This window comes from Mytilus californianus, unplaced genomic scaffold, assembly GCF_021869535.1.
Source record: "Mytilus californianus isolate M0D057914Y unplaced genomic scaffold, xbMytCali1.0.p SCAF_1, whole genome shotgun sequence".
Classification (NCBI taxonomy): domain Eukaryota; kingdom Metazoa; phylum Mollusca; class Bivalvia; order Mytilida; family Mytilidae; genus Mytilus; species Mytilus californianus.
This window is the reverse complement of record NW_026262581.1, coordinates 73,904,714-73,915,851: the sequence shown is the minus strand read 5'-3', so window position 1 is coordinate 73,915,851 and position 11,138 is coordinate 73,904,714.

Genomic DNA, 11,138 nt, shown 5'->3' with positions numbered 1-11,138 from the left:
GAGGACATGCTGGCACCCTTAATTTATGCGAACAAAATTTTTTGTTATTGTATTGCAATATTGCTGTCCATTGTATTATACATTGAATCCTGACATAAAAAAATATGGCTGATTTACTATGCGGGTATATAGATTTACAAATTAAAGTGCACATATGGTCAGTTTTGGTCAATGCGGTCAAATAATTTTGTTGTACAAGTCAGCATGAGGTATCAAAACTACTGAAATTTTGTTACGTATCAATATTTTGAATAAAAGGAGGACATGCTGGCACCCTGAATTTATGCGAACAAAAATTTGTTGTTATTGTATTGCAATATTGCTGTCCATTGTATTATACATTGAATCCTGACATAAAAAATATGGCTGATTTACTATACGGGTATATAGATTTACAAATTAAAGTGCACATATGGTCAGTTTTGGTCGATGCGATCAAATAATTTTGTTGTACAAGTCAGCATGAGGTATCAAAACTACTGAAATTTTGTTACGTATCAATATTTTGAATAAAAGGAGGACATGCTGGCACCCTAAATTTATGTGAACAAAAATTTGTTGTTATTGTATTGCAATATTGCTGTCCATTGTATTATACATTGAATCCTGACATAAAAAATATGGCTGATTAACTATGCCAGTATATAGATTAACAAATTAAAGTGCACATATGGTCAGTTTTGGTAGATGCAGTCAAATAATTTTGTTGTACAAGTCAGCATGAGGTATCAAAACTACTGAAATTTTGTTACGTATCAATATTTTGAATAAAAGGAGGACATGCTGGCACCCTAAATTTATGCGAACAAAAATTTGTTGTTATTGTATTGCAATATTGCTGTCCATTGTATAACACATTAAATCCTGAAATAATAAATATGGCTTATTTACTATGCGGGTATATAGATTTACAAATTTAAGTGCACATATGGTCAGTATTGGTCGATGCGGTCAAATAATTTTGTTGTACTAGACAGCATGAAGTACAAAAAATGTATCAAAACTACTGAAATTTTGTTACGTATCAATATTTTGAATAAAAGGTGGACATGCTGGCACCCTAAATTTATGCGAACAAAAATTTGTTGTTATTGTATTGCAATATTGCTGTCCATTATATTATACATTGAATCCTGACATAAAAAATATGGCTGATTTACTATGCTGGTATATAGATTTACAAATTAAAGTGCACATATGGTCAGTTTTGGTCAATGCGGTCAAATAATTTTGTTGTACAAGTCAGCATGAAGTATCAAAACTACTGAAATTTTGTTATGTATCAATATTTTGAATAAAAGGTGGACATGCTGGCACCCTGAATTTATGCGAACAAAAATTTGTTGTTATTGTAGTGCAATATTGCTGTCCACTGTATTATACATTGAATCCTGACATAAAAAATATGGCTGATTTACTATGCGGGTATATAGATTTACAAATTAAAGTGCACATATGGTTAGTTTTGGTCGATGCGGTCAAATAATTTTGTTGTACAAGTCATCATGAGGTATCAAAACTACTGAAATTTTGTTACGTATCAATATTTTAAATAAAAGGAGGACATGCTGGCACCCTGAATTTATGCGAACAAAAATTTGTTGTTATTGTAATGCAATATTACTGTCCATTGTATTACACATTGAATCCTGACATAAAAAATGTGGCTGATTTAATATGTGGGTATATAGATTTACAAGTTAAAGTGCACATATGGTCAGTTTTGGTCAATGCGGTCAAATAATTTTGTTGTACAAGTCAGCATGAGGTATCAAAACTACTGAAATTTTGTTACATATCACTATTTTGAATAAAAGGTGGACATGCTGGCACCCTAAATTTTTGCGAATAAAAATTTGTTGTTATTGTATTGCAATATTGCTGTCCATTGTATTACACATTGAATCCTGACATAAAAAATGTGGCTGATTTAATATGTGGATATAAAGATTTACAAATTGAAGTGCACATATGGTCTGTTTTGGTCGATGAGGTCAAATAATTTTGTTGTACAAGTCAGCATGAGGTATCAAAACTACTGAAATTTTGTTACGTATCAATATTTTGAATAAAAGGAGGACATGCTGGCACCCTAAATTTATGCGAACAAAAATTTGTAGTCATGTGTATAAATGATGCTTTCATTTTGTATAATAAATTCAATCCTGAAATTAAAATATTGCTGATTGTGGCTACATAGATCAAGGACGTTTAACTAACAAGGTCATATAACTAACAAGGACGTATAACTAACATCTAATATACGTCCTTTCATAGATATACATAATAAAGTCCTAATATGGTTGAATTTGATAGGTATTGGAATATATATATTCAGTGCCCGTTATCAATGTAACCAAGATCGTTTTTTAATTGATAGATTGGCATATCACAGATAAATTTGTGTTACAAGCAACGTTTTATGTGTACTTTATTTTCAAATATTTATATCTAATCCTGTTTATGAAATAACGGAAGTACTAATTTTACTTTATTTTCGATGTTTATACTACGAAACAAAGATATTAAAAAATATATTTTTAAAAAATCGATGTAGAGCGGTCCTGGTTACAAGTTAACTTAGTGTTGAGCAGACCAGTCAAAAGTTAACTTGGGAACAGGTCTGGTTTCGATCGGATTTGTCAAAGAAAAAGTTAACTTATGTTAACTTTGTGGCAGGACTGGTTTCGAAGTTAACCTATGTTAACTTTAGGGCAGGACTGGTTTCGAAGTTAACTTATGTTAACTTATGACAGGACTGGTTCGAAGTTAACTTATATCAATAGCGGACCTGTTTCCAAGTTAACTTTTTGGCAGACATAAAACAGTCCTAGGACCAAGTCCGCTTTTCAAGTTAACTAGATTATGGTCCTAGGACTGGTCAGAGCAGTCCTAAATCCGGTCACAGGTTAACTTTGACCAGTCCAAATGACTGGTTATCAAGTTTACTTGATGTACAGGTTAGGACTGCACCCATCTGTACTTCCTATTTCCATCAAATTTATTCCGGCGAAGAATCCTTTAATGAGTAATTGGAATTAACTAATAGTTTTTCTGTAGAAACTGTAAACAGTTGAAATGGTAAGTAATAGACGATCTACAGCAATTGCCAAATAGTTAGCCCTAGCTTTTTCATATTGATTTTAGATAGACTCAGGTATCTTATTATGAATTTTTACACAGTTATACATGTCAAAAATAATGTTTTAAAATATTTGTCCCTCAAAGCATACCAAAATTGTGAACCCAGGAATTTTTTTTTTCTCGTTCAGTTCAGTTCAGTTCGGGGAGAATCAGTTTGCGGCGGCGCCTTTTAATGTTTGCGTTTACCTTGAAAATACAATATATTTAAAACAAATAGAAGGTGTAATGGGCAATTTGGGCTCTTTTGAGTATTGTTTTGTTGCCTGTTATCTTGATAACTGATTTATAGAGAAACCTTTCCTTGCAAGAACAGATTAACAAAAATATAATTAAACATGACTGAAATTATAAATCAACTACTTAGGAACTGGTCATTTTCTTTCATTGGGGGACCAGGGAGACAACATTGGAATTTCTCTTATTATTTCAAGTCCCCACCTTGAAGAAGGAAAATAAATTATATTATACAATGACGATATTTTACTTTACTTCCTGGGTTGGTGTACCATGTAATAATGTACATATATAATAGTTTTACCAAAAAAGTAATTCGGGATAAGAAATTTCTAAATTGATAAGTTTTCATCGCATTTTAAAAGTCCATTAAAAGTGTATTATATGATTAGAAATCATCGCTCGTAGTTGGAAGTTTTCGCCACTTTTCGTTCTTGTCATGAGCAGATATCTATAAGGTTTCTATTGTTTACCTCAGATTATCAAATAACAGACAATAAAAACATATTTAATCTCAATCCGAGAACGAATTGCTCATTTTCTTCTAGCAATCTTTATCTTTTGATAGATATTGTACTTTTAATGGTATTTATAACCGCAGAGTAAAGTTTGAAATGTTTGAGATAAATATGTTATATCATTAATCTTCAAAACGAGATTTCAGAAAATAATTGGGAAATATCAGAGAATAATGATATAAATTTAAACAAAAAAATAAAAAAAACTCCAGCACATCTTTGAGTGAAATGAGCATTCTATGGATTGACAGTCAAATTGACCTCTAAAATCTGGCGTACTAAATTGTAATCCTGGTCTCTATGATGAGTGTATTCATTACACACAAAACAAGTAAATCACTGAAACATCTCAAAATGTTCGAATAGAGTCCGTTTTAAACGGGCATTAAACATAATTTAATTGTTTTAATCAGACTAACATTGTATCAACAGTGAGTAAACCTTTTCCTTTTTTAATGTTATAAATCCGTGGCTTCATTACATGTTCAATGTTCATAAACAGATTGAATTAATATTTAGAACTCATTTTATCTTTGTTTTGTTTAGAAAATACAGTTACTTGTGTGTAAAAAAATTTTAATGAAAGCTTACTGAAGGTCGTTGATAGGACGCCAATGCATGATGACGTGACAAATTGTCATTAATATTCAATCCGCTTTTCTATTGTACAAAGTTTGACGTGCGGTGATACTTGAACAGTGTACATTACATTGTCATAGTTTTATGACATTGTTTTAGAACATCAAAAGGTTATATACTGTATTATAGTGTCACCTAATTCCAAATAAGATTGATTTAGAAAAAGTGCTTTGCAACCGTTGAAATAAAGCTTTATTTCAACGGTTGCAAAGCACTTTTTCTAAATCAATCTTATTTGGAATTAGGTGACACTATAATACAGTATATAACCTGTTTTGTAAAGGTAAAAAAACTGCGAAAAAGTCAATTCATCAGTAAAAACGGTAAAATGAATAAAATATATTTACAACATTTTGCTTCAAGTGTTATCCCATAATCATGAAAAATCGTCTATCCAAGTTCATACATTTCTTCCCGATTATCAACCCTAGATCTCATGATTTTCTTTCGAATTAGTTTTAAATTTATGCAGGTTTTTTATTGCATTTTGCAGGGTGTGTCTAAGAATGCTATTATTTCTGTATTGAACACAAAATATGATTCCATTGGCTGTGTCTGAGTATGCTATGCTCTTTGTACTACAATTTATAACAAGAGCAATTCAGACAGTCCATCCATGACTTCTGGATGAAAAAGTTTAAGACCTTTAATATGTCCTTTCTAGTAGAACTGTTTCACACCTGCATTATTAAAATGTCATTTTTAAATCCATTGTGCACTTTTGTAGACATAAAACAGTTGAGACCAGATCTAACATATCTTCAGATTTTTCAAAATGGTCTGTAAAAGTACTGTAACGGTTCTAAAACAGATTTACCCTTGAAGGTTCTAGAAAAGATCTACTATGACGATTCTAGTACAGATCTACCCTAAACACGTCAGAATTAGTTCAAGGCTAGAACTGTCAGATTCAGTAATGCGATAAAACTGTCAAAATCTGTTTAACAGTAGAATTTGTAGAATCCGTTCTAGGTTAGAACTGTCGAAATCAGAATCTGTTTTGGCGTAAAATCTTTTTTGCGATAAATTGTTCTAACGAAGTAAAGAGAACTGTTCTATAGACTGTTATAGAATAGTTCCTCTTACCATCCTTGACAGAATTAAACAAAAGTAACAACTGATCCTAACTGTACCTTACAAGTCGATTTATTGTTTTCCTTTCATGTGCTCACCAAACGTGCAGCATTTACAAATAAACAGTGGTAACAGAATCGCTTCTGAAGAAATTGAAGACTATTGCAAAATATGATGTTGTTCGTACATGTTAATTACTTATGACTCTTTGGTCGATATCACAGTGTAAAAAAAACAGATACCTTTTGACGGGGTTATGCATTTAGTTGTTAACTCTTCCCTGTTCGGTAAGAACAAATTAAAGAAACAAATGGGTCTATTAAATGCTGTTTAGTTGACAGACAGAAATATGACTTAAGGGAAAAAAAAATAAAACGATATAAATGATTCAGCCGAGCCCTGTATTTAGCCTGTGGTTTCTACATACTATTCAAAAGTGTTATGTAAAATGTCAAAGAACTATATTCATTTATCAGTAAAATAAGGAAAAAATTATATGTTGATGATAGTTGTTTTCTTCATTAATAATTCTACAGGAGCTGCGGTAGGGGTTCCTGATTTTACTCTTGAAGTTTACTCTTTAGAAAAAAAATCCTGTAATAATCGCATTCGCTCATATTATCAATGAGAAAAAGAGGACGAAATGTGGTGAAGACATATGGATTTATCCGTTGTAAACTATGTAACAGATATCTCAAAAAGTCGACCATTTCATACTTTCGTCCATACAACTTTTCAAAAGATAACGTTATCTTACCGTGAATAATTCGTTGAAAGCCATTGGTAGGTACTTATTACTCAGTTTTCAAATTATTTTGTAGATATCGAAATGGAAACAGTATCACTTCTGTAAAAAATGGATCTCTGGATGTATTATCATCCTAGCGATTGTTGTAAGTACTAACTATCTATTTTATCTATAATATTTTTTCTGCCATTTCATTTCTTACAACCTATATCTATATTCTTATCAAGCATGCAATATTTTCCCCTTTACATTAAGCAACAACAAATCACCATTTGTTTAATCGAAATTATTATTCTAATAACTTTTGACGTGACAAGATTTTTTTAATCTTGTTGGTAATCTTCCGTATTACTGAAAGAACAATTAAAAGATACTAATGGGTCAATTAAAGAAATATGGCTAAAATACAAAAACGATAAAAAGATATAAAGATCGTGAATGCGTTCTTTCTTAAAAAAAATTTTAAAAAATGCTTATTACTCAGTTCGCAAAGTAAAATATGTAAAATATATATGTTGATGTTGATTATTTTTCTGCGTTGATATTTCTAAAGGAGCTACAGAAGGATGAAAAGTTCCTGTTTCACTAGTGTCGTCCGCTGCGTTCTTCCTTTAGAATAAGAAAAACCTTTAATAATCGCATTTGCTCATATCATAAATGAAAAAATGATACAATGTTGCACCATTGTATATTTAAAGGATTGATAACGAGTGAGAATTATATATCGCTTGATATCAACTCGAATTGTTTAACTTCGATGTAATAACACGAATAATAAACGAGCATTCTGTGATTATATTATTTCTATTTAAATTAAATAACGAGAGCTGATTTCAAGCAATATCTGTTCCTTACGAGTTGTTAGACCTATTTCAGTAATAGTCAACAAATTCATTATGTTAAATTGAAAAAATCGCGAATCGTTGATCCAGTCTTTTCCACATACCGGTATGACGTCATAAATCCTATTACGGCGTCAAACTTTAATATCAGACACTTTAAAACTGTTTGTTATCAGCAGAATGTTTACAAAAAAAGAAGATTTACGGGTAAAACGTGAGAGAGTTTTGTATATTATTGAATAAACAACATATGTTCGTTGCCATGGGCGAAATGTGCATCGTTTTAACCATTGAAAGTCATCAATTACCTATCGAAAATATCGTTATATCGTCTTATGATGCTGAATAAACCAATCAAATGAATCAAGTTTTCGTATCACTCCATGCAGTACGATACGAGAAATATCTTTTCATGCAAGTAATAAATTACAGGCCACAACTATAAGAGAATACTTATAACTCAGTTCGCAAATTCTTTGTAGATATCTCAATGGAAACAGGATCGCTTCTATAGAAAATGGATCTCTGGATGGATTGTCATCGTTACAAGAGTTGTAAGTTCCGAATGTTGTTTTTACCTATGAGATCATTTTCCACATTTCATTTCTTACAACCTATATATATATATTCTGATCAAGAATGCAACATTTTCCTCTTTACACCAAGCAGTAAACAAATCACTATGTGTTTATCGCAATTATTATTCTTATACCTTTTGAAGTGCTAATAAAAAATTAATCGTGTTGGTATTCTAATTATAATATACTAATTGGTCAGTCAAATACTGTTTAGTTGACAGATAGAAATATGGCTAAAAGACAAAAACTATAAAAAGATATAAAAGATCATGAATGATCCTAGGTAACTCTGTGCCTGTGAGTGCATACTTTCTGTGTAAAAGTGCTATGCTGAATGTGAAAAAAAACTAAATCCATTAATCATGTTTATAAGTGAAATACGAAAAATGTATATGTTGATGGTGATTTTTTTTCTGCGTTGATATTTCTAAAGGAGCTACAGAAGGGTGAAGAGTTTCTGTTTCACTAGTGTCGTCCGCTGCGTTCTTCCATTAAAATAAGATAAAACAAATATCTGATGGAGCAGTCCTTAAATACCATTTTTGTTATTTAACATATGTTAGCCTTTATCACTCTATATCAATATTTTAGGGGTATTATATGAATGTCATGTAAAGTACCGTATGTAGTAAAGATTACTTTTGTTTGTGTTTGCCTTCCCGGGAACTTAATTTGGAAATTAAATGATAAAAAGATATTAAGTTGCACCATGATATATCTATAGGACTGTTAACGAGTGAGAATTAGATATCGGTTGATATCAACTCGAATTGTTTAATTTCAATGTAATAATAAACGAGCCTTTTGCGAGTATATTATTTCTATTTAAATAAATTAACAAGTGTTGCTTTCAATCAATATCCAATTCTCACGAGTTGTTATACCTATTTCTCTTATGGTCAATACGCTCATTGTGTTAAATTTAAAATTAGCGAATCGTTGATCTAGTCTTTTCCACATACCAGTATGACGTCATAAATCCTGTTTCAGAGTCAAACTTTAACATCAGAATTTGAAAACTGTTTGTTATCTTCAGAATGTGATCAAATTTGACATAAATATTATTTTCGGGTAAAAAAAGAGAGTGTTTTGCATATTATTGAAGAAATAACATATGTCCGTTGCCATGGACAAAATGTGCATCGTCTTCACCATTGAAAGTCATCAATGACCTAACGAATAGCTAATGGAAATGTCGTACTATCGTCTCATGATGCTGGATAAACCAATTAAATGAATCAAGTTTTCGTATCAATCCGTGAAGTGTGATACGAGAAATATCACTTCATGCTAGTAATAAATCACTCTCCACAACTTTAAGAGAATACTTATAACTCAGTTCGCAAATTCATTTGTAGATATCTCAATGGAAACAGGATCGCTTCTATATAAAATGGATCTCTGGATTGATTGTCATCATTACATATATAGTCTTGTTAGTACTCTTCGCTTATGGGCCAATTATATATTGTTAGTTGACAGATACATGTAGATATATGACTTAAAGACATAAAGGTCAAAAGATCTATAAAAGATCGTGAATGATTCTCCTTAATACTGTGTCTCGCCTGTGATTGCTTCTTTCAGTATAAAGGTGTTCTATCAGATGTAAAGACATCAATCCAGTTATCAGTAAAATACAAAAAAAACAAAAAAACAAAAAAAAAAACCCCAACAATTTGATGGTGATTTTTTACTGCAATAGTATTTCTATAGAAGATACGTTAGGATAAAGCGTTCCTGCTTCACTAGAAGCATCCGCTGCGTAATCGGGTAAAAACCGCATTCCCTCCTTGAGACAAAGAGGACGAAATGTGGTCAAGCCATATGGATCGATCCGTTGTAATCTAAGTAACAGATATTTCAAAAAGTCGACCATATGATAATAACGATCATAACACTTTTGAAACGATTACGTTAACTTTCCATGAAAGCAATTGGTATGTAGCTTCATCGTATGCAGTTATTCTCTATCAAGGAAATTATCATCTATTTAATCGCAAGCTATAGAATATTGTTTCAAACAGGAGATATACAATCCATATATATGTGGTCCTTGAAAAGTGCTGCTAAATACAAGAAAAAATGTAATTTTCAAAGTGGAAAAAAAATCAATATAGTTTACTGCATTATTTCGGTATCGTACAAGTTCTTGTTTACAACATTTGAATTAGAAAAACTTTGATTTTATCAAGTGTTGTTGTACATTGATAAATTGATATGTTAAATAGTTCAGCTAATTCAATCTTACCTTTGTTACGACAGAAGTTCTAAAGCAATTTAAAAATAAAAGAATGCTTTATTTTATCTTGTTAATCTTAACTTATTTTTAAGATACAGGTTTGTTTTAAGGTCATTTTTGATATCAATAATTTCATCCCTATTATTATTATTTTTTAATTATAGAGTTATTAAAGCGTTGGTCGTGTGCTCACTTTTGGTATGAATTGCTGCCACTTTATCCTAAATTACATCCTGCTTCCATTACAATTTCATTAATTGTCTTCTGTTTGTAAAAAGAAACAATTCGAACGCCTTAATCGTAAAGTGCTTGTTTCATGATATATCATATTAAAAAGACTGATCGACCAATAATATTAAAGAGGATAGCACTTATGCCGGACTAACAAATTTACAGACTTTTAAAGTAAATTAATACGTTCCTTAACGCTAGATAATTTGATATTGCTTCATGTCAACTCTCGAGTTGTTAGATGTCTATATTATAAGAAACGAGCCTGGATAGTTTATTGGTATTATTATCGATATTAAAAAACGAATTAAAATATCTTTACAACACTTTTAAAAAGTTTCGATTTTGCAAGTTTATAACAGATTCCTACTGTACCTAATCAACTGATCTTTTGTTTTCTGTTCATGTGCTAACGATGCATGCAGTATTTGCAAATATACTTAAAGCAACAAGAACAAAAAAAAAACAGTTCATTTCTATCAACTTTTATTGATATTATTATCGAGCATGCAATATTTTCTTCTTCACATTAAGCAACAACAAATCACCATTTTTTATCGAGATTATTATTCTCATACATTAAAACGGGGTTATATTTGTTAAGTTTTGTTATTACTCATCGTTTTTCTAGGAAGAACAATTAAAAGATATTATGGGCCAATCAAATAGTGTTAGTTGACAGACAGAAATATGACTTTCTATTCAATATACAGTTCATATTAGGTATAATGTTGCACCAAGGTATATATCTTATTACTCAGTTCGCAAATTCTTTTGTAGATCTCTCCTTGAAAACAGGATCACTACAATAACTGTAGAAAATGGATCTCTGGATGGATAGTCATCATTACAAAAATTGTAAGTCACGGCTATCTATTTTATCTTTGA